The sequence below is a fragment of the Schistocerca cancellata genome, chromosome 3 (genome assembly GCF_023864275.1).
Source record: "Schistocerca cancellata isolate TAMUIC-IGC-003103 chromosome 3, iqSchCanc2.1, whole genome shotgun sequence".
Taxonomy (NCBI): domain Eukaryota; kingdom Metazoa; phylum Arthropoda; class Insecta; order Orthoptera; family Acrididae; genus Schistocerca; species Schistocerca cancellata.
This window is the reverse complement of record NC_064628.1, coordinates 506,324,129-506,350,084: the sequence shown is the minus strand read 5'-3', so window position 1 is coordinate 506,350,084 and position 25,956 is coordinate 506,324,129.

Here is a 25,956-nt window from a genome sequence, read left to right as displayed (position 1 = left end):
TTTAATCTCGTACAGTTTTGCGATGTCTTCATATTAACGAAGTTGCTAAATTTAAGGCAAAATCTTTTACTAGCCGTAACTCCGTAACTAAACATTTGAGGACCTATGTTTGTATGAGCTTCTTTCTATAGTTTTACTTGTAGAATAACATATTAAAATATTTGCATATCTTAGTGAATCATCCTGTATAAATACGGCATGAGAGGCAGTGATCATTTCACTTCTCACCCAACTGTCAATCGGTCCGCGTCAATCAAACGCCGGCTTATGCACTTCCTCGGATGACGTCACAGCTATGACCCGAATTGCTTTGGCGGTATGAACGGCCGCATCCCGCGGAAATCCGGATGCTGTTAAGCCCGTGTTGTCAGTCAGGTCACAGCTCTCGGCTGATAATCATCTGCAGAGCGGTAAGCTAAGCGTTTATCTTTTTCTGTGTTTTCGTCGCATTACATTTATTAAGCCGGCCGTAGTGGCCAAGCGGTTCTAGGCGCTACAGTCTGGAACCGCGCGACCACTACGGTCGCAGGTTCGAATCCTGCCTCGGGCATGGATGTGTGTGATGTCCTTAGGTTAGTTGGGTTTAAGTAGTTCTAAGTTCTAGGGGACTGATGACCTCAGAAGAGAAGACCCACAGTGCTCAGAGCCATTTGAACCATTTGAACATTTATTAAATTTCGTGCGTTTTTGTCTGTGTAAGAGGTTTAATATCGCTTTTTTGTAAGTGTAAACCACAGGCAGCGCCGGCTTTAGGGTGGGGCGACCCGGGCGGTCGCCCAGGGCGCCGGGGCCCAAGGGGCGCCACGTACTAAACGCATGTAAAAAAAAATTACAATTTACAATCACCCATTTCGCGAAACTAAAATATTATTCAGTCTCATTCAACATACGTCACTAATCTCACGAATGCGCGATGAATTCGGGGTAGCAGAAGAGAAATCATGCTGAATGCAATCTTCGTATTGTCTGCAACCATCCATGTTTGACGCGGGCTAGCACGGGCTCTACCAAAGCGTCTCTCTTATTTGTTTCAAGAACTGCAACAAGGAAGGGCCCATGCAGCCGCACCATCTCTCGTTCACAACAGAAACTACCGGTCGCTCCAAATAAAAGAAAATACAGACTGTGAAATATACATTACATTATGATTTAATTAATACGAATGTATTTATATCGAATATTTGTGACTTAATGACTCATGTACATTAATTAATAGATCATGCAATGCGTGCACTTCATTCATACAGAATTCTCCCCTAACGTACTGAAATAATACAGCGCCACACAATGTTTGTTAGACTGCATATGTTGGCAGCGCTACGATTTGCACCCGCATGTCAGTAATTGTCAGTAAGAGTCGGAGGCAGCGGTCATGTTTTCGTGGCTGAATAATTGTGAGTGAAACGAGTGTCGTGACTGTGTCAACATTTTAATAAAAAAGCATAATCTTCAAGAGTTATATCCCAACATCTGGATAACGTTACGTATTTTGCTCACAATACCAGTGACTGTCGCAAGCGGCGAACGCAGTTTTTCCAAACTGAAGTTGATAAAAACGTACTTGCGGTCTACAATGTCTCAAACAAGCTGTCCATTGAAAATGAAGTTGCAGAAAACCTGGACTTTGCTAATCTGATCAGAGACTTTGCCGACACAAAAGCGAGAAAAGTAAAATTTTAGTTGTTTATAATTGTTTTTCATTAGGCGTAATATGTTTTGTGTTCAGATGACTGACAGAAAATATAGGTTTATGGCTTACAGCTATATTAAATTCAATAAAAGTATGGTACCCAATTCAAAATTAGTGTTTTTTCGTTATACATATTACCTCCTATATATAAAAATCAATTGTTGTGTGTTAGTCTCACCAAAACAAAGAAGCCGGCCGTGGTGGCCAAGCGGTTAAAGGCGCTACAGTCTGGATCCGCGCGACCGCTACGGTCGCAGGTTCGAATCCTGCCTCGGGCATGGATGTGTGTGATGTCCTTAGGTTAGTTAGGTTTAATTTGTTCTACGTTCTAGGCGACTGATGACCTTAGAAGTTAAGTCGCATAGTGCTCAGGGCCGTTTGAACCAATCCGATCCAAAACAAAGAAATGGCTTGACCAATTTGAATAATTTTTGTTTTGTTTTGTTCGCTTTAGTACAGGGGTGCTTCAGTAAAGAAAAGAAATATTTGGGATATACGAGCCTGTTTCAACCACATTTTACGCATCTTTTCTTTGTTTGGAACACGCAAAAACAATTTTCTGGAGTTGTTGTAGACGTACAGTGCAGTACTACGCAATATTTTTAGACAATTTCCCAAAACGTGAATGCCCAAACAATATATCACTGCTATACTGACTGTTACGGCAGCGACAGCAGCATGCTGGACTGACGTCACAGGCTACACAAGACTCACATGGAGCGTCTTAGCGGGCTTTCAGATTATTTCGATTTCATTTCCATTTAAAAAAATAAAATACTCAAATTTACGATGGAAAAAACCATGTTATGATCATAAGATGACGCCATTAATCACTTAAGACGATTTCTAGAAAACAGTCAAATACCGTGTTGCAAAGCACTGCCAGGTTCGCTATTTATACAATAAAGGGCGCCAACTGGACGACTCGCCCGGGGCACCTGGATGGCTAAGGCCGGCCCTGACCACAGGAGACAGCAAAAAATACACAGCTTTTTCGGTCGTTCCGCGCTTGCTTAACTCGCAGGGAACAAATGTCACAGTTGTCTCATAACTATGCACGAACTCGCTATATGCATGGAAGATACAATAATATAAAAATCGTAATCAAAGAGTAATAAAACCAACACACACACACACACACACACACACACACACACACACACGCACTCTGACTTCATAGCGCGATTCCTCACTAGCAATTCAAAAAAAGTCTCTCACAGAATTTCGTCCTGCGCATATTCCGGGCAGTAAATGCACGTTAAGGATTGGCAGTCTGGCAACACTGTCATCAGAGGTACGGTAACTAAATGTGTCAGCATATAGCAGTAGTGCTGTTCAGTTGGTCCAGTCAAAACAACACAACAGACACCACGCCAGAACCAAACATTGACGACTCGCAAGCCACGGCCGTTGCCCCATTCAGCCACCGCCGGCGGCTGCGACCGACACCGTGTCTTGCTGTCACGCGTCATCAAGCGAAAGCCACACCAGAGAAGAAAGACGTCAAGAAAAAGAATATTAAATATGAAGTCATCAGGGCCAACACTGACGAGGAGAAAGAGAATGGCCACAGTGACTTATAGCAATGCATTGTCAGGATTTCAGGATACTTTTCTTCTCAAGCTCTTTGTTTAAAAGCAGTGCAAATTTTTCTAGGAAGTTAGTTCATGTAATGGGCATACAGCTTGTAAAGATCGTGCCTTGTAGGGAAGCATGTTTGCTGATATAATCATACCGAACCTCATCCCAAATAGCTTCTTCCGGTATGTCTGTGCTGCAAGCTTATAGCATTACTACTATTAACATTAATAAAATAGTCACCCTTGAAATTGGCAGCACTAAAAGAATTCTTGTACCAGTCCGGAACAGATATCGCGTTGCTACAAGAAGTTGCGATAACGGAATTTCGGATCCCAGGCTTTTTTGAAATTGTTATTGTTTCTACGGAAGCCAATATCGGTACAGCCATTCTTATAAGGGAAGGCATTCCGGTGACTGAAATCGAACGACTAGAATCAGGAAGAGCCATAGGCATAAAAATTTTCGATATGACAGTGATTAACCTTTACGCCCCATCAGGAACTTCCCACAAATTGGATCGTGCGAAGTTTTTTCAAGATGAACTGATTTATTTATTGAGGAAAAATCCGTATTCTCTTATACTAGGTGGAGATTTTAACTGTGTTTTAAACCAGAAAGATCAACAATCCAACTTCAACTACTCGCCACAGTTAAAAAAGTTAGTAAGTGATCTACACCTTAAGGATGTGTGGGAACTTCAGCACCCGACGTCAGTCGGGTTCACGTATATAACCAGCCACTCCCGCAGCAGACTAGATAGAATTTACGTGTCACCAAATTTGCAAAATTATTTATTAAACGTTGAGACTATTCCCGTGTATTTTAGCGATCACAGTACACTTTTAACTTGCTTTAATCTAAGTGTACAGCCAACCCGTCGATTCAGAGGCCAATGGAACTTAAATATCTCTGTTTTAACTGACGAAGAACTGGAACAGGAAATAAGGTTTGCGTGGACTATGTGCCTCCGCACAGTAGACAAGCACCCAACAGTCATTGACTGGTGGACAAGGAGGGCTAAACCAAGGGTGCGGAAAGTTGTCATGCAGTATAGTGCAGCGAGGCACAGGGAGTTGAGGAATACAATGGAGTTTTATTATAAAGTTTTAAGAGACTTATATCAACAGGCCCATGATGACGTAATTCGTCTGAATGATATCAAAAAACTAAAAGCCAAGTTATTAAGCATTAAACGGCAACAGATGGAGGGACTCAAAATTAAATCGAAAGCCACATCAGTCGTAGCAGATGAAACAGCTTCTCTGTATCACTTGGTGCGGCATGCTAAAAACAGACGTCTAACTTTAATTGATGAAGTCCAGACGCATACTGGTACGAGGCTCACATGCCAGAAACAAATACTGGACGAAGTCCACAGGTACTATGAAACCTTATATGCCCCTACCATAGTGGAAGATGCAGCTCTCGAGGACTTTCTCACTATTTTAGGTCCACAATTGTCGGGAACAGACAACGCTGACATCCTGTCACCTATTATTAAAGATGAAGTGCATGAGGCAGTGCGTAACTCACCTCTCAACAAATCTCCGGGACTTGATGGCCTCCCTGTGGAGTTTTATGCCCGCTACTGGTCTATAATTGGGGACAAGATCACTTCCATGGCAAATGAGGTCCTGAACGGAAAACTGGTCCCTGCAGAGTTTAAGGAAAGTAAAATAGTACTGATTCCTAAGAGTAAAGGCAAAACCAACTTAAACAATTTTCGGCCTCTTTCGCTACTAAATTCTGATTACAAAATAATTTCGCGTATTATCAACAAAAGACTCTCTGCCTTTTCCAACAAAATATTGAGTCATCACCAATCTTGTTCTCCGACCAGAACGATATTCGAAAGTCTATCTGCATACAGAGACGTCATTGCAATTACCTCAGTGACTAGTATAAAATGTGCTTTAATCTTTATAGATTTCAACAAAGCTTTTGACCGCGTTAGTCATAGATACCTCTTTGCGACGCTGTCAAGAATGGCTTTCCACCCCCAGATTGTGAACATGCTAAGGAATATTGCAACAGGTATAAATTCGAATATAGCAATCAATGGCCAAACGTCTAAACCCATACAGATAAGGCGAGGGGTTCCACAGGGCAGTCCCTTATCAATGTTTTTATTTTCAGTATCTTTAGAGCCCTTCCTCCGCACTGTCCACGCAAGATTAACAGGCATAACATTGAGTGGTGAGAAAACTGTCATACGAGCTTATGCTGATGACGTGGGCGTTGTAATAAGGAATAAGGAGGAGACAGTTACACTGGAAAGAAAATCCAAAGGTATTGTCTAGCGTCGGGAGCGACAGCAAATGAAAACAAAAGTCAAATATTGAATCTACGGGGCCTAGATCACCTTCGACTGGCATGGGCAAAACAAGACAACAAACATAAAACTTTGGGAATAACCTTAATGGCATGTCCGATGCGGATGGCTGCTTTTAACTGGACGGAAACTAGGAGGAAAGTTCATGGTGCTGTTATGGAGAACATCCATCGAACTATGGACCTGGTGCAAAAAGTCAGATTCATCAACTCCTGCGTTTTGTCTAAAGCGTATTTCACTGCGCAGGTATTTCCAATCCCAAAACTAGTAGCGAAAGGGATCATGTCCACTGTTACCAATTATTTATGGCGAGGAGACATATTCAGGGTTTGGTGGATATTGGCAATAAAGCGTCTGCTCTGTTCCTCAAACGGACTTTCCATATACTCAGAGAACTTCCACAATGTATAACCGCAAAGCTCTTTGAGGCTGTGACACCCCATAGCTTGCAAGCATCGATTGATGTGCGAAGGATTAATGCCCGTCTGCAGTATGTGAGGAACTTTTTCCTCGAAGCAAGTTATCTTAGTGACGAAATCAGAAGCAGCACACGTATCACAGCGCGCGACATCATACTTGAAAGGAAGTTAAATGAGGGTAGAAACAAAATTGAAACGAAATTCCCAAATTGTGACTGGAAAGCTGTATGGCGGAACATCAACTATGCCGGGCTATCTACAGACGCTATTTCCGCATGGTACAAAACAGTTAATAATGTCATCAGCACCAACGAGAGACTATATGGGATCGGTTTAAACCAGACACACCTTTGTGGAAAATGCAATCTGGTGGATACACTGAGCCACAGATTCATCTGTGGTGGCAATGTGCATAACTGGAATTGGATCAGGCAACAAATCGCCTTTCTCACCAGATCCTCTACGCAATATATACCGCCGTCGCTCCTCCTGAGACCAGACATGACATACTTTCCGAAATTAAAAACCAACGCCATTAGCTGGTTACTGGGAAAATATGTTAGTTATGTCATCCACACACTTGGGTCGGACAACGAGATAGAATTCCGCGTTTACATGAAGTGTGAATATGCAAAAATCAGCACGTATCGCAACCACAAGAAGCACTATGGCAACATGCTGAAGATAATTTTTGAAAGAATGGGTGTTGGTTAAATATGTGAAACCACTACAACACCTTGAACGAGAACGAACAGAAGAAAAATAAAAGTCACTTGGTTCCTTATTATTATTTACTTTAACCTTGCTTCCGGAACTATTTTTTTTTATCAGTGTTCAGTTTCTACTCAGAGAAGAGGTTTCTTTGTCTTTCTTACATCGGAGAATGGGAATATTGTGTTAAGATTTCTGCACACTTAGTGCTATGACCCAACAGGGAACATGAAAAAGGGGTGGAAGGGGTCTGGGCCTCGACGCACTGGCAGTGCCGTGAACAGACCCCACTGCTAGTGCGGCGTGTACCACGCCCTGACCATCCTAAAAAAAAAAAGTGGTTAATAAAAATTGGATTGCTGGAAGAAAAGATGGATAAACAAAGTGGATGGGGAAAAAAAAAAAGTGGATTGCGTCTTGGATTAACATGCAGGAGGTCGAGCGTTCAACTCTGGGTCGAGTTTTTTTATTTTTTTTTATTTGCTAAATGTAGTCTGCATGGTACCTTATCTGGATTCTTATTCGCCACAAAGTGATTACAGTGGGTCTTCTACAAAACATTTGCAGTTACATACTACGTAAACAGAAACGGAAGTGCAATTGTTTTCATTGGACAGCTTTTAAAGAAGCCTTTTGCACATCCCGGACGCGAGTTGTTCCCCGCCACTTCATCTACTAGATTCCATACCTGTTCTCTGTGTACCCTTCCCCCATGGTTCCATAGAAATTAGATGGGACCATTAAGGGAGGGTACACACAAAACAAACTTGGAATCTAGTAGATGCAGCGGAATCGTACTGAGAACTCCGAATGTGTGAATTCTTCTTCACCCTGTGTGTATATAAAACAGCGCCTCTAGAGTCTGGCCCGAAATGTTCGATGGGGCGGTTATATGTAAACACAGGCATACGGCACTTGCGATACAACACCACGTAACTGTGCGATGTCGTCACAATTTGCACTTGAAAATTTCGTCAAACGGCATGTGTTTCAATAAACTTACCTAACCCCGATGAAGGCAACACAAAATTTTAAGGGGAGTACAAATTTTACGAACACTGAGCTCCAGTAGTATTCTAATGAGTCAGAACATACACAGGTTAACTGAATTAATGGTTGGTGGCCACTTAAACAAGCTTTGTAATTGCCAGATGCCTTATTATCTGTACTGAAATTTGATGAAACACAAGAAGTCCATAGGTAAATGTAAAACAAAATCTTAGGGCACAGTGGCCAAGCATAATGACAGACTAAGTTTATACTACAGGGCCCCCTTAGGTGAAACCAACGCTTAACCTCAAGGGCAGCAAAAAAAAGGCAATAGCCGCTGAAATTAACCGACAGACTGGACAAAGCCAGGGCAGCTTAATCAAATAAACAGTTGACAAATAATTAATAGACAGTGCCAGCTCACAATAACAACAAACGGCAAGTAACAAGGGTCTAAAATGCTCTACTGGCCAGCTGTCTTACAAACAAAGATCACTATTAACGAACGTATTGCCAATTTTGTTTCATGGCTGTCACAGCGATATGGCATACAGTAATGTCCCAGAAAATGAATCTGTAAGTAACCGTTAACGCGTCTCGTGATATTCACACAGAATTACGCAATATGAGTTTTAAAGCCAATGTGTAAAGAGTGTTTAACAGGCACGTGAAGCACCAACAAAACAAATTAAATAAACACTGCTTTCACAAAACGCAGGACACTGGACAACATCTGAGCCAAACAAACTAGAGGCAACCTTAATATTAGTCGCCTAGAACAGTGTTTAAACAAATAGCAAACACCTCAAAGCACTAGCAACATGATGCAAAAAGCAGGACAGATACTCTACCAAAGTTGTTGTTGTTGTGGTCTTCAGTCCTGAGACTGGTTTGATGCAGCTCTCCATGCTACTCTATCCTGTGCAAGCTTCTTCATCTCCCAGTTCCTACTGCAGCCTACATCCTTCTGAATCTGCTTAGTGTATTCATCTCTTGGTCTCCCTCTACGATTTTTACCCTCTACGCTGCCCTCCAATACTAAATTGGTGATCCCTCGATGTCCCAGAACATGTCCTACCAACCGATCCCTTCTTCTAGTCAAGTTGTGCCACAAGCTCCTCTTCTCCCCAATTCTATTCAATACCTGCTCATTAGTTATGTGATCTACCCATCTAATCTTCAGCATTCTTCTGTAGCACCACATTTCGAAAGCTTCTATTCTCTTCTTGTCTAAACTATTTATCGTCTACGTTTCACTTCCATACATGGCTACACTCCACACAAATATATTCAGAAACGACTTCCTGACATTTAAATCTATACTCGATGTTAACAAATTTTTCTTCTTCAGAAACGCTTTCCTTGCCATTGCCAGTCTACATTTTATATCCTCTCTACTTCAACCATCATCAGCTATTTTGCTCCCCAAATAGCAAAACTCCTTTACTATTTTAAGTGTCTCATTTCCTAATCTAATTCCCTCAGCATCACCCGACTTCATGGACTCACACATAGTGAGTACGTGGCTGGCGACCACGGGGTCCCGAGCTGAGTCCTGGCATTGCTTCCACTTACTTATGCCAGGCTCCTCACTTTTATCTTTCCTATTTGGCCACCCTTGGCCAACTCTAGTTCTTTTCCGACCCTGACGCTATTAGTTTTCGAGGGCTAGGAGTCTTCCATTTCCAACCTATACTTCTACTGAGCCGAATATCTCCCGGGATAAGGAGATTACCTTCCATCAGTTGCCAACGGCCTTCTAGGAGGGCGGATGAGCGGCTAGAAGGAAGGGCACTTTCTTGCCCTTGGGGTGGGAAACTGCTCCTAAAGGCGGAGGAGCCACAAGGTGGCCAACGGCGTAGAATGGAGAAGGCAACGGGAAACCACTCCATTAAAGACCCGGGCGGGTATCCCAAGTATCAACAGCTTATGATGGAAAGCTCTTTGGTTAAATTCTCCGGAGGTAAAATAGTCCCCCATTCGGATCTCCGGGCGGGGACAACTAAAGAGATACCAAAATCCAAAATCATTAATGTAAGAAGGATAGCAACATGGAACGTCAGCTCACTTCTTAAATGTGGTAAACTGGAAAACTTGAAAATGGAAATGAAACGAATGGATATTGATGTACTGGGAGTCTCAGAAATGAGATGGCCAAACGCTGGTGACTTTTGGTCAGGGGATTACAGAATCATACACACTGGAACAGCACAAGACAATCCCGGAATTGCAGGAGTGGGAATTATCCTCAATAAAGAGATGGGGTTAAGAGCAAAAGGATTTGTTCAACATAGTGAGAGGATAATTTATGTCCGATTGGAAACTAAACCAAGAGACACAATCATAATCCAAGTATACATGCCAACTACGAGGCACGAGGATGATGAAATCGACATGATGTATGACTGCCTTGAAGAAGTAATTGGCAGAATTAAAGGAGCTGAAAACCTTGTCATCATGGGAGATATGAATGCCGTTGTTGGGGAAGGTAAAGAAGAGTATGTGGCAGGGAATTTTGGATTAGGATTAAGAAATGAAAGAGGGGATAAACTTGTAGAATTCTGCCAAAGAAATAAACTTTGCATTACAAATACCTTCTTCAATCATCATCCAAGAAGAAGATATACTTGGAAAATGCCTGGTGACATTAACGATATCAAATTGACTTCATATTAGTGAAGCAAAGATAAAAACGAAGTTAAGGACAGCAGATCATATCCAGGCTGTGATGTGGAAAGTGACCACATACTCGTTATGATGACGACTGAACTAAAATTCAAGAACATTAAAAAAAGAAGTAAATGGGATTTGACAAACCTGAAAAACGAAAATACACTGAAGCACTATCAACTAGAAACAGACAAGAAAACAAATACACAGGGCTGCAATGACATCTAAAGCAGCTGGGAAAAAATAAAAACTGGTATTTTAGAAGCAGCAGAAGAAGTAATAGGAAAAGAAAGGACAGAGAAAAGGAAGGAATGGATCACTAATGACCTACTAAATGTGATGGAAGAAAGAAGGAAATTAAAAAATTCTGTGAAGAAGGAAGACCAAGAGAAATACAAGAGTCTGAAAAACAGAATCAACAGAGAGGCAAAACAAGCAAGAGAAAAATACCTTGATGATCTCTGTATTTCAGTTGAGGACAACATGAGCAAGGGAAATATCGACAAGGCCTATAAATGTGTGAGACATTGCTTTGTAGACAGAAGAAACAAGTGTAGGGCTGTGATGGATGAAAATGGCAATATGTTGGATGACGATGATGAAGTTGCAAGAAGATGGAAACAATATATAGGAAAACTGTACAGCGGACCAGACCTGTCTGAAAACATCATGGAAGAAGAAACAGAAGTAGATGCACACAACATAGGTGAACCTATATTAAAGGAAGAGTTTGAACTAGCTCTGAAAAAACTGAAAAACAACAAATCGCCTGGTATAGACAATATCCCGAACTTCTGAAATCTGGAGGAGCAAAACTGAATCAGGAGTTGTATAATCTTTTTTTCAACATGTACGAGCAGGGTAAAATTCCTACAGACTTTGAGAAAAACATTATGATCCCCATTCCAAAGAAGGCAAATGCTACAAGATGTGAAAATTATAGGACGCTCAGCCAAGTTACTCACGCCTCTAAAATATTAACCTCAATTATCCTAAAACGCATAGAACAAAAAGTCGAAGCAGTTTGGATTCCGGAAAGATAGAGGAACCAGAGAAGCAATATTTGCTCTAAAACTAATAATACAGAAACGACTAGATAAGAATCTGAAAACATACATAGCTTTCGTAGATGTAGAGAAAGGCTTTGATAATGTTAAATGGGATAAGACGTTTGAGGTACTCAAAAAAGTGGGAATAGACCATAAATATAGAAAAATGATATGGAACCTGTACAAAAACGAGACAGCAGTTATCCGTGGACGGACAAGACAAGAAGAGGTGCAGATACGGAAAGGTGTCCGACAAGGTTGCGCACTATCCCCTGTTATCTTTAACGTATACATTGAAGAGGGGCTGAAAAAAGTAAGGGAAAATTCACAGACAGGTGTAGTAATTCATGGCCAACGAATGGATATGATAAGATATGCCGATGATATAGCTGCCCTGGCTGAAAGCGAAGAAGATCTTGTAGTCCTACTGAATAGAATGGATAAAGTTATGGGTGAAGAATATAATATGAGAATTAATAAAGCAAAAACAAAAGTAACGGCATGCGACAAAGAAGATCAAGTGAAAGTCCAAGTTCATGTAGGCAATGAACTGCTTGAACAAGTTGATAAATTTACTTATCTGGGCAGTAATATTACCAGGGATGGAAGGAGCAAGGCAGAAGTGAGAAGTAGAATAGCTCAAGCAAAGGCTGCTTTTAACAAGAAGAAAAACATATTAACATCTAAGAGCATCAGCCTTGAAACCAGGAAAAGATTTTTGAAATCATATGTGTGGAGTGTGGCATGCTATGGGTGTGAAACATGGACTTTCGGGACAGAGGAAGATCAGAAGCTAAATTCTTTTGAAATGTGGTGCTATAGACGCATGCTCAAAATAAAATGGATCGACAAGGTACAAACGAAGTGGTTCTGGAAAGAGCAGGTGAGAAGAGAAGCTTCTGGAGTTTCATTGTTAAAAGAAGAGTGCAATTTACAGGCCATCTATTAAGACATAAAGGACTCCTGAACACAATCATAGAGGGATATGTCGAGGGAAAAAGACCAAGAGGAAGACCACGACTGAGGTACATGGATCAAATCGTGAAAGATGTGGAATGCAACACCTATAAAGAAATGAAGAGAAAAGCTGAAAGACGCACAGAATGGAGACAAGCTGCCATTGTAGCTGTTGCAAACCAATCCTTGGATTGACCACTACAGTAGAAGACACCCGACTTAATTCGACTACATTCCATTATCCTCGTTTTGCTTTTGTTGATGTTCATCTTATACCCTACTTTCAAGACACTGTCCATTCCGTTCAACTGCTCGTCCAAGTCCCTTGCTGTCTCTGACAGAATTACAATGTCATCGGCGAACCTCAAAGTTTTTCTTTCTTCTCCATGGATTTTAATACCTGTCGATCTCATTTTTGAGACGTTTATATTCCATTTTGCCTGCTTCATTTACCGCACTTTTATATTTTCTCTTGTCATCATTTAAATTCAATATTTCTTCTGTTACCCAAGGAGTTCTACTAGCCCTCGTCTTTTTACCAATTTGATCCTCTGCTGCCTTCACTATTTCATCCCTCAAAGCTACCCATTCTTCTTCTACTGTATTTCTTTCCCCCATTCCTGTCAATTCTTCCCTTATGCCCTCCCTGAAACACTGTACAACCTCTGGCTTAGTCAGTTTATCCAGGTCCCATCTCCTTAAATTCCCACCTTTTTGCAGTTTCTTCAGTTTTAATCTACAGATCATAACGAATAGATTGTGGTCAGAGTCCACATCTGCTCCTGGAAATGTCTTACAATTTAAAATCTGGTTCCTAAATCTCTGTCTTACCATTATATAATCTATCTGATACCTTTTAGTATCTCCAGGGTTCTTCCATGTATACAACCTTCTTTCATGATTCTTGAACAAAGTGTTAGCTATGATTAAGTTGTGCTCTGTGCAAAATTTTACCAGGCGGCTTCCTCTTGCATTTCTTAGCCCCAATCCATATTCACCTACTATGTTTCCTTCTCTCCCTTTTCCTACTCTCGAATTCCAGTCACCCATGACTATTAAATTATCGTCTCCCTTCACTAACTGAATAATTTCTTTTATCTCATCATACATTTCATCAATTTCTTCGTCATCTGCAGAGCTAGTTGGCATATAAAGTTGTACTACGGTAGTAGCCGTGGGCTTCGTGTCTATCTTGGCCACAATAATGCGTTCACTATGCTGTTTGTAGTAACTTACCCGTACCCATATTTTTTATTCATTATTAAACCTACTCCTGCATTACCCCTATTACCTACCAAAGCACGCAACAGAAAGTGCCCCTACGCGCACCACAACACAGCGACACGGTGCTCAATAACATGGTGAGTAAATAACATTTAACGCACTTCCGGCACAAACAGCAAGTACGTGCTTAGTTATCAAAAACAAATTAGTGGGTTTGGGTCCACAATATGAGATGGGAGCAATGTCACAATTACACACATCAAAAAAACTTTTGCATCACCCCATTTCACAGAACTGTGGATATTGTATCACAGACACAGTCCCTTTGTTCAGAGATGTCACTACACCCGCCTAAAGAAGTAAATAACCATGCATGAGCAGCCCCCATTAGACGGAGGGGGTCCGACAGCCGATCAGTTACAGTCATTCCACCAGGAAAGAGGTACACGGCTCATGTTGTCTGTAGGTCAACCATGCCTAGACGGTAAATACCGCGGTTCGATCGCGTCTACATTGTTACTTTGTGCCAGGAAGGCTCTCAACAAGCGAAGTTTCCATGCCTCTCGGAGTGAACCAAAGTGATGTTGTTCGGACATGGAGGAGATACAGAGAGACAGGAACTGTCGATGACATGCCTCACTCAAGCCGCCCATGGGCTACTACTCCAGTGGATGACCGATACCTACGGATTATGGCTCGGAGGAACCCTGAGAGCAACGCCACCATGTTGAATAACACTTTTCGTGAAGCCACAGGACGTCGTGTTACCACTCAAACGGTGAGCAGCAGGCTGCATAATGCGCAACTTCATTCCCGACGTCCATGGCAAAGTCCATCTTTGCAACCAAGACACCATGCAGCGCGGCACAGATGAGCTTAAAAACATGCCGAATGGATCGCACAGGATTGGCATCACGTTCTCTTCACTGATGGGTGTCGTGTATGCCTTCAACCAGACAATCGTCGGAGACGTGTTTGGAGGCAACCCAATTAGGCTGAACGCTGGTGGTCATGTAAGGCGCTGTAACGGCTGTACGATACGTGAATAGCATCCTGCGACAGACAGTGCAACCATATCGGCAGCATATTAGCGAGGCATTCGTCTTCATGGACCTCAATTCGCGCTCCCATCGTGCACGTCTTGTGAATGACTTCCTTCAAGATAACGACATTGCTCGACTAGAGTGGCCAGCATGTTCTCCAGACATGAACCCTATTGAACATGCCTGGGATAGATTGAAAAGGGTTGTTTATGAACGATGTGACCCTCCAATCATTCTGAGGGATCTATGCTGAATCCCCGTTGAGGAGTGGGACAATCTGGACCAACAGTGCCTTGATGAATACAGGCATGCATCAGTGCAAGAGGGCGTACTACTGGGTATTAAAGGGACCGATGTGAACAGCAATCTGGACCACCACCTCCGAACTGTCGCTGTATGGTTGTGCAAATTGCAATGTGTGGTTTTCATGAGTAAAACAACGTGCGGAAATGAAGTTTATGTTGATCTCTATTCCAGTTTTCTGTACTGGAATTCTAGGAAACTAGGTAATGAAAAACTTTTTTTTAAGTGTGTATTAATATGACTCATGAGGAACCATGATTCATAAATGTAATACCATTAATCTAGGAACTCACCGTAGTCCACAGTATGTGCAGGCTACCCTTCCCCAAGCAGGCTCGTTTCCTTCAGTGGTCAGGTAGAAGAAATTTCAAGTTCCCAACCACCATTGTTCAGCGAACACGAAGCACTCATCCGTCTTTCATCACAAGGGACCTCCGACCACCACTGCTGCGAGCCAGTCACCCACCATCGCCAGCCGAGCACCGGAATACATCCCGTCCACGACTGTTCACGCCCGCACTCTCGCGGCCCAGCGTTCTCTCGTCTCCCGGCAACGACCAGAGACAATGCCATCACGAGTAGAATCGATACTAGCAAAGATATCGCACACGTATGGCACAATGTTGCAGTCTACTTTAACACGACAATCACATTCAGTAGATGTTATGCGCTAGTCTGGGTCTAGTAAATGAAATCCAGCTAGCTTTTGTGTTATACCGAAGAATGCGACGACGCTGCCCACGCAGCTGTTTATAACGATTAGCACAATGTGGCAGACTACTTTAAAACGACGTTCACACTCAGTAGATATTATATGCTAGTATGGGACTGTGATTCCTGAATCTGGCATAACCCAAAAAATTTAGTCAGTGGAAAATGAATGTCTGTGGGAAGTAGAAATCGTCCTGGAGATATGTTCTCCCAGGCGTGTGACAAGCGTCGGTCTTAGGCCACTTTTGGTCTTTTTACATGTCAGCGATATATCATTGGCTTTTGTCTTGCTGTAAATATCATTTCTATGGCGACAGTCCAGAGCTGAAGAAAAAAATATTGCGATTGCCAGATGAATGATCTGTTTTCAGTGGAACATGGGCGAAAACCCTGCGCCTTAAACTAAATGCAAGAAAGTCTCAAGTAATCTTAGCATTACGTTGGAAATAAGTAAGTTCAGTTCCTCTCACTCAACTTGACGGCATCCCACTACCATATCAGAGAGCAGTGAAGGGCTTGTGTGTAACTTTGGATGACTATTTAAATAGGGCACACAATACTGTCGCCGTGTGCTGGGAGACCTACGCCTTCCTCGGTACCCTCAAAAAGTTTCGAAATATATTTGTACACTATGTGAAACTCAAACTCATGCAATCATTCTTTGTTCAAATGGTTCAAATGGCTCTGAGCACTATGGGACTCAACTGCTGAGGTCATTAGTCCCCGAGAACTTAGAACTAGTTAAACCTAACTAACCTAAGGACATCACAAACATCCATTCCCGAGGCAGGATTCGAACCTGCGACCGTAGCGGTCTTGCGGTTCCAGACTGCAGCGCCTTTAACCGCACGGCCACTTCGGCCGGCATTCTTTGTTCCAAACCTTCAATTTTGTGATGTAATTCAGCATGACACGAGTAATGAAAACATAAGACGGTTAGGGCCAACCGTGTTTGCTTGTGTGCGATATGATCATGTAAGTGCGTCATACGCTCAGTTACGGTGGTTGCGGCCAGACAGGTTAAGGGATTACAACATGCTATGTCTGCTTCGTCGGCTCCTAACTGCGTAATCACCCTGTACCTTGCTTCAGAGATTAAACATCTTTTGTGCAATAATAATGTAAACACATGGTCTCACCTATCCAGTATTCTAGCAGTGTCCATTGATAAAACAAAAACATTTGTAAAATCTTTCTCTATCGCTGCTAGCCGGCCGCTGTGGACAAGCGGTTCTAGGCGCTTCAGTCCGGAACCGCGCTGCTGATACGATCGCAGGTTCGAATCCTGCCTTGGGCATGGATGTGTGTGATGTCCTTAGGTTATTTAGGTTTAATTAGTTCTAAGTTCTAGGGGACTGATGACCTCAGATGTAAAGTCCCATAGTGCATAGAGCCACTTGAACCAATTTTTCTGTCGCTGCTATCCGCCTGAAGCAGTTTCTTCTTTTATTTTCATAACGAATAACGAATCCCCAGAAGCTGACGTACGTGGCCAATTTTCCCTTTGTAAACTATCAAACCTAAAGCTCCTATTTTCTCTCAGTACTACTTCTTTCTCGTTCGCTTTTTATACGAGTCATGTCACCTTTCCTTGGCTTATATTCATTAACTTCGTGCATCACTTTCATCTTTCCCTCCCTCGCCCATCCTTTTCTCCATGCCTGTTGTCCGCCCCCATTAGCTGAGTGGTCAGCGGGTTGGAGTGCCACGCCAAGGGACCCGGATTCGATCACGGCTGGGGCAGGACATTTTCTCCGCTCAGGGACTGGGTGTTGTATTGTCCTCACCATAATTTCATCACCATCTCCGACGTCGAATGCAATAAGTACTTGCCCTCGGCGGCCGAACTTCCCCGAATTGGGGACTCCCGGCCCACAATTCTGTACGCTCATTTCCATTTTCATTCCATGCCTATTGCTGCTAGCAAAATAAACAAATAAATAAATAAAGGTGGAGAGAAAAACTGATAACTGTCCGTTTAGGAATACTGTTCCTTATTTTCATTAAAAAAATTATTTAGTCTCTCAAACTCTTAAACGAGACTTTGTTAGCAATGACTATCTGTTACACGTTAAATATCGATACATTGCCGTCAAAGGCTAGGCTAGATCTCCATGGGCACGCAATTACATAAAAATTCTCTCTACGAAAAACTGAGGCAGAAAGCTTTTAATTACACGGTCCAGTCACGTTAAAGGGGCCACCGCCCACGTTCGACGTCAATGTACAATAACCACTCACAGCTGGCAGTAGAGGTATTCAAACAGTGTCGGGGGACACGACAACGTTGTAGTCGTTGTCGTAATGCGGGAACGGGGCGACTTATCTGACGTCCAGAAGGGTGTTATTACTGGACAAGGGCGGAAGCATTTCCGAAACTGCTAAGTCTGTAATCTGTACGCGTGCCGCCGTGGCTACAGTATACTGCGCATGGCAATATAGCTATATCCAAAACCGGCGTGGAGGGTACTGCAGTGCACCACGGCCAATAGATGACAGACGAGGATGACGGTTGTGGAGATGTATACGGGCAATTGGAGGTAACTGACCGTACAGATGAACCAATGGGCTACCAACTGTGTCCCTTCAAAGACAGTTCTGCGAACACTGCTGCCTATGGACCTCTGCAGCAAGCGCCTCGTCATGCATCTACATCTTCATCTACATCTACATCTACATCTACATACATACTCCGCAATTCACCATACGGTGCGTGGCGGAGGGTACCTCGTATCACAACTAGCATCTTCTCTCCCTGTTCCACTCCCAAATAGAACGAGGGAAAAATGACTGCCTATATGCATCTGTACGAGCCCTAATCTCTCTTATCTTACCTTTGTGGTTTTTCCGTGAAATATAAGTTGGCGGCAGTAAAATTTTATTGCAGTCAGCCTCAAATGCCGGTTCTCTAAATTTCCTCAGTAGCGATTCACGAATAGAACGTCTCCTTTCCTCCAGAGACTCCCACACGAGTTCCTGAAGCATTTCCGTAACACTCGCGTGATGATCAAACCTACCAGTAACAAATCTAGCAGCCCGCCTCTGAATTGCTTCTATGTCCTCCCTCAATCCGACCTGATAGGGATCCCAAACGCTCGAGCAGTACTCAAGAATAGGTCGTATTAGTGTTTTATAAGTTGTCTCCTTTACAGATGAACCACATCTTCCCAAAATTATACCAATGAACCGAAGACGACTATCCGCCTTCCCCACAATTGCCATTACAGGCTTGTCCCACTTCATATCGCTCTGCAATGTTACGCCCAAATATTGAATCGACGAGACTGTGTCAAGCGCTACACTACTAATCGAGTATTCAAACATTACGGGATTCTTTTTCCTATTCATCTGATTTAATTTATATTTATCTATATTTAAGTTAGCTGCCATTCTTTACACCAATCACAAATTCTGTCCAAGTCATCTTGTATCCTCCTACAGTCACTCAACGACGACACCTTCCCGTACACCACAGCATCATCAGCAAACAGCCGCAGATTGCTATCTACCCTATCCAAAAGATCATTTATGTAGACAGAAAACAACAGCGGACCTACCACACTTCTCTGGGGCACTCCAGATGATACTCTCACCTCCGATGAACACTCACCATCGAGGACAACGTACTGGGTTCCATTACTTAATAAGTCTTCGAGCCACTCACATATCTGGGAACCAATCCCATATGCTCGTACCTTAGTTAGGAGTCTGCAGTGGGGCACCGAGTCAAACGCTTTCCGGAAGTCAAGGAATATGTCATCCATCTGATACCCTTCATCCATGGTTTGCAAGATATCATGTGAAAAAAGGGCGAGTTGCGTTTGGCAGGAGCGATGCTTTTTAAAGCTGTGCTGATGCATGGGCAGCAACTTCTCTGTCTCAAGGAAATTCATTATATTCGAACTGAGAATATGTTCGAGAATCCTGTAACAAACCGATGTTAAGGATATTGGTCTGTAATTTTTAGGATCCGTCCTTCTACCCTTCTTATACAGGGTGTTACAAAAAGGTGCGGCCAAACTTTCAGGAAACATTCCTCACACACAAAGGAAGAAAATATGTTATGTGGACATGTGTCCGGAAACGCTTACTTTCTATGTTAGAGCTCATTTTATTACTTCTCTTCAAATCACATTAATCATGGAGTGGAAACACACAGCAACAGAACGTACCAGCGTGACTTCAAACACTTTGTTACAGGAAATGTTCAAAATGTCCTCCGTTAGCGAGGATACATGCATCCACCCTCCGTCGCATGGAATCCCTGATGCGCTGATGCAGCCCTGGAGAATGGCGTATTCTATCACAGCCGTCCACAATACGAGCACGAAGAGTCTCTACATTTAGTACCGGGGTTGCGTAGACAAGAGCTTTCAAATGCCCCCATAAATGAAAGTCAAGAGGGTTGAGGTCAGGAGAGCGTGGAGGCCATGGAATTGGTCCGCCTCTACCAATCCATCGGTCACCGAATCTGTTGTTGAGAGGTGTACGAACACTTCGACTGAAATGTGCAGGGGCTCCATCGTGCATGAACCACATGTTGTGTCGTACTTGTAAAGGCACATGCTCTAGCAGCACAGGTAAAGTATCCCGTATGAAATCACGATAACGTGCTCCATTGAGCGTAGGTGGAAGAACATGGGGCCCAATCTAAAATGAGCTCTAACATGGAAATTAAGCGTTTCCGGACACATGTCCACATAACATCTTTTCTTTATTTGTGTGTGAAGAATGTTTCCTGAAAATTTGCCGTACCTTTTTGTAACACCTGTATACAGGCGTCACCTGCGCTTTTTTCCAGTCGCTCGGGACTTTACGTTGGGCAAGAGATTCGCGATAAATGCAAGCTAAGTAAATAGCCAATGCAGTAGACTACTCTCTGTAAAACTGAATTGGAATCCCATCAGGACCTGGCGATTTATTTATTTTCAACCCATTCAGTTGCTTCACAATTCCAGGGATGTGTATCACTATGACCTCCATACGGTAATCTGTACGAGACTCAAATGGCGGTATGTTTGTACGATCCTCCTGCTTGAAAGATTTCTCAAATGCTAAACTTAAAATTTCAGCTTTCGTTTAGCTGTCTTCCGTTGCCAGGCCAGACTGATCAGTGAGTGACTGGATGGAAGCCTTCGACCCGCTTACCGATTTTACGTAAGACCAGAATATCCTTGGGTTTTCAGCAAGATCTTTTGCTAAGGTATGACGTTCAACGGCGACGAAGGCTGGAACTTGCTCGCGAGTACATCAGCTGGGCGTCCACTGAGTGGCCTTTTCAGATGAATCACTTTGTGTGTTCCACTGGTCAAATGGCCGTTTGCGTGTAAAAATAAATTCCTTGCAACAATCTTCGGAAGAGTCCAGGCCGGAGGGGCGGGCGTTATGGTCTGGTGAATGTTTTTGCTGCATTCCCTGAGTGATCTAGTCATTCTGAAAGGTACAGCCGATCAAAACAAATACGCATCTATCCTTGGGGACCATGTCCACCCCTACATGCAATTTGGTTTTCCTCGGCTCAATGGTATCTACTAGCAGGAGAGTGCAACATGTCACACAGTTCGCTGTGTACGTGAATGGTTGGAAGAGCACTAGGATATATACTAAGATGGTATCTGTTCTTTCGGACATGTCCAAAAGAAAAGGTACCATCTTAGTATATGTATAGTTAAGGCTCACCGGCCACTTGACCATCTTCTTCTTCTGTGCGAATGCACAAACAGTGCCCGAACTCTTACGGGAATCGGCAACGCGCCGTGAGTAATGAGTATAATGGGCGGGGGCACTACGAATGTAGTGCGGGACAATACGTTGAGAATGTGGGTTTCGCGGGAGGCGTGCCAGAGATAAATCCCTGCAGTCGCGCTATCCTCTGTGTCTTCGGTGGCTCAGATGGACAGAGCGTCTGCCATGTAAGCAGGAGATCCCGGGCTCGAGTCCCGGTCGGGGCACACATTTTCATCTGTCCCCGTTGACGTATGTCAACGCCTGTAAGCAGCTAAGGGTGTTCATTTCATTGTAAGAGCACTAGGATGACTTTATCGTACTTTCCTAGCCACCAAACTCCCCGGATTTAAAGCCAGGCGAGAATCAATGAGTCTACCTCAGTCGGTCTGTTCCCGCCATGGATCCTTAACCGACAAACCTGGCGCAGCTGGCCAGGGCACTGGTACGGCATGACTGTAAAGTCCTGTCACTACCTTCCAGGGTCTCACTGACTTCCCACAATAGCACCGGCCCGTGTTGCAGAAGTTGGTCAACGGATCTCAAATTGATTCCATATTTCTAGATCTCCGGTAGATTTTTAATACCGTACTTCACAAGTGCCTTGCAATCAAATTGCATGCCTATGGAGTATCGTCTCAGTTGAGCGCCTGGATCCTGATTTCCTGCCAGAAACGTCACAGTTCGTGGTAACTGACGGAAACTCAGAGAGTAAAACAGAAGTTACATCTGGCGTTCTCGAAGGAAGTGTTATGAATGGGTAGTTATGGTACAAGATTACCGGTAGTATCAGTAGTATTGGTAGGGAAAAAAACAAAAAAGAATGTGTGAGGTAGAAACTGGGAGCCGAAGACTTCTCTTTGTTTTTTGTTTGTGTGTTTGTTTTGCACGTAATTGGCACCGCACATCGTTCAATGTTAGTCCACTGCATATTTTATATCACTACACAGTACAAATTACATTTTGTAATTAATAAAAATTAATGGCTCGTGTAACTTAAGCACCTTTATGTAAGCTAAACAATTGGTTTTATGCAAGTACAGTTTACATGTACAAACAAAAGAATCTGAATAATTGTTGTTTTTTGTATTCAGGGGAATGTTCTTCATCATGATCAAAGGCAAGAATTTCCTGTTATTATCGACAAGTGCGAAAATTGTTTGAAAATAACAGAAAAACGTTCTATATTAGCTCCAAGAAGCAGAGGGATAATGTTTGACGTGTTTTTTAATTTACCTTTTTTTGAGGTATCTGCGGTTTCTAGTGCCGTATGATAAGTCAGTATTTTTTTTTTTTAATTCTTGCTGCTATATCCCTCTGTTTCGAGTTAGAAATCAACAGTTTTCGAATGAAACCTCAATTAAACATTGTCATTTGAAATTTTTATGAAAAGACTGTTTATTTTTAACTAACAGACCGGAGGATAACTCCGTAGAGCGAAAATGTTCCGTAGGTTAGGCGGCACGTTATATACCCTCACCTGTTTCTTGACAGTTAGCCGCTTCCGGTTTCTAGAAGATTCCAGTACGGCACTGATTACATACCCAAACAAAGCGATCGAAACGAGGTAATCCCGACAGGTATAAAATGCACTTAATGTACAGCTAACGCGGTTACGATCTTAACTGACCAAGGCTACTAAGAAACTTCCGTAGTCTACGCTTACTTATGATGGTCTACCGCAGCCTAAGCTAGTTTTACAACTATTGATTATATAAGTGCGATGCCATCTACATAAGTACTAAAATGAATCCTTTAAATTTCGGTTACACGATGAATCTAAAGACTGTCAATTCGACTGAATACCTACGGATTACAATTACGCACAGGATGAACTGGAACGATGACATAGATTATGTTGAGGGGGAAGAGAACCATAGACTGCGTTTTACTGGCAACACTCTTAGAATATGAAAGAAACCCACTAAAGTCACTGCCTGCGCTACACTCGTCCGCCCTCTGCTAGGGTTTTCACGTGTGTTATGCGATCCTTAGCAGATAAGATTGACGGAGGACATCGAAACAGTTCAAAGAAGAGCATCTGCTTTGCACTATCGCGAAATGGAGGAGAGGGTACGATGCTTTGGGATGATAATAATGAAAACAAATGTGTTTTTCGTTGCGGCGAGATTTTTTCACTAAATTTAAATCACCAAATTTCTCCTACGAGTGCGAAAATATTTTGTTGACAGCCACCTCCATATGGAGAAATGGTCACAATAACGAAATATGGGAAGTCAGAGCTCACGCAGAAAGATTTAAGTGTTCTTTTTGCCCGCTAGCTGATCGAGAGTGGAACGGTACAGAAATACGAGTAGTGTGAAAGTCATTCGATTTTGTGGGAAGTGAATTGCGAATTGCAAAGTAGTCACGTAAATTTGGATGTAGATGTAGATGAAGGACAGCCAGCGTTTACATTTGGCCCTTAACATGGACAGAAAACAGAATAATTGATACTGTATTGTAATAATGTGTGTGAAATCTTATGGGACTTAACTGCTAAGGTCATCAGTCCCAAAGCTTACATACTACTTAACCTAAATTATCCTAAGGACAAACACACACACACACACACACACACACACACACACACACACACACGCCCCAGCGAGGACTCGAACCTCCGCCGGGACCAGATACTGTATTAAGAAGGCTTACCACATGTACAGTAAATTTCTCAAAACCAGACAGTAGTAGTGTATGTGCAGTGTTACGTAACGAACACAGTAATACACGATTTGTACGTACAAAATAAGAGTTTGGAAACACTCCTATTGGACAATGCAGTAAGTATACTGCTTGACAAGAAAAGAGAAGCATGCAGGAAACATAGCCTGCTGTCAATGTAACTTCGTACCCTTACTCACAATCGGCAGGTACGTAAATGGCTAGAGTTGCAACTGTCTGTGAATGGAAAAACGGACACATGAATAGATTAGTGGCGTTCCTGTTCATTATTGGTACCAGGCCTGGTAGGATATGTATAGGGTGTGAATAGCGTGATATGTCGAGTGAGCAGGTGGAAGATATAAAGGTGGTGTATACTGGTATGAGACAGCGTTGTTAGCAATTGAGTGCGAAAGGAGTCCTACAGTGGGTTTCCATTTGGCCTGGTGGGCGAGTCGAGTAAGATCCAGCTTTGTGGGACCTTCGAATTAGACAGTGGACCAGTCTTGGACTGCATGGGAAGTAAGGGGAGGCATAGTCCACGTCAATGTGCTTCACCGCTGCGCCTACCACTCGAGCACAAGTAATTGACTCCTCGATACATTCTGTGTCGTCTTGCATCGCTAGTTGGAGCCTAGTCGGAATAGCATATTACCGTCCCCTGAGTAAACTTCCCTGAACGCCACCACACAATCGGCTGCTTTTGGAGTGGTGCCTTGATCAAGAAGTACCGACTGTTGATGAATGGTGTTGCCTGTGTTCAGCGATGAAGCGCGGTTCTGCTCTATCGCGGATGACGATTGCTGGCGGGAGAGTGGGCGGCCTGGGGAGAGGACCCACTCTTCCACCCTTTTGGAGAGGCACCGCGGTGTTACTCCTGTCATCATGGTGTGGGTAAAGGAACTCTGACTGCACAGTGGTAGGTCACCCACATCCTGCGTCTTCATGTGCTACGTCTAATGCAACGGTATCGTAATGCCATTTTTCAACACCACAATGGTTGCTCACACGTAACATGTGTCTCTCTAAACTGTCTGAAAGATGTTGCAGTTATCCTCTGATCAGTACGATCTCCACATCAATTCACGATAGAACAAGTGTGTAACTAGCTCAGACGTCAACTCCGTCCTGGTGCCAGCATCCAGGAAACGTCTTTTTATGGTATTATTTAGACACATAACATCAGTAAACGTGTACCTAACACTCAGTTGACGAAAAATTTCAGTCAGGTAGTAATTCAGCTTGACCGTTTCAGACTTAAATTCCAGAGGGGCGCGCCACAACGAATTTGAATTACTTCAGTGAAATAATTAGATTAACTTTCTGCAAGCTCGTAAGCAGACGGAGACAAAATTTCAGTAATTTTACGTATCATCAGTTCAATAAAACTTCCGTGCCTTCCCAAAACTTAACAACTTGTGTACTATCTCTGCCCTCGCCTTTAACTATCTATCGCCGATTCAGTTCAAACTTCAGTAATCCCAAAATTCTCAACAAGTTTTAATTATAAACAAATCAATCTGCTTCTGTTGAAGCAGATTAAAATTCGATTTACTATTTCTTCATATACATTCACTTAAGAAAATCAGAACGGATAGATAATTGACTTTTCAATTCCACTGATGTATTATATTACAGCGTGAGTTTTACATTAACCTCGATGTTCGTCGTATGAAGTCAAGACAAGAATAAACTAATCGTCAATACATATCCACTTACAACGTTGACCGCCCATTATTATGTTTGTTAAGGACAATTAAATTCATTCATTCTGAAGAAATCAGAGGGTGGTGACACATGTCGACAGAATTCCCTTCCGCGCGATGACCTTCGCCTGGTGAACAACAACGGTCAGCTTTCCGCTTGGCGGCATCGCCAAAAATGT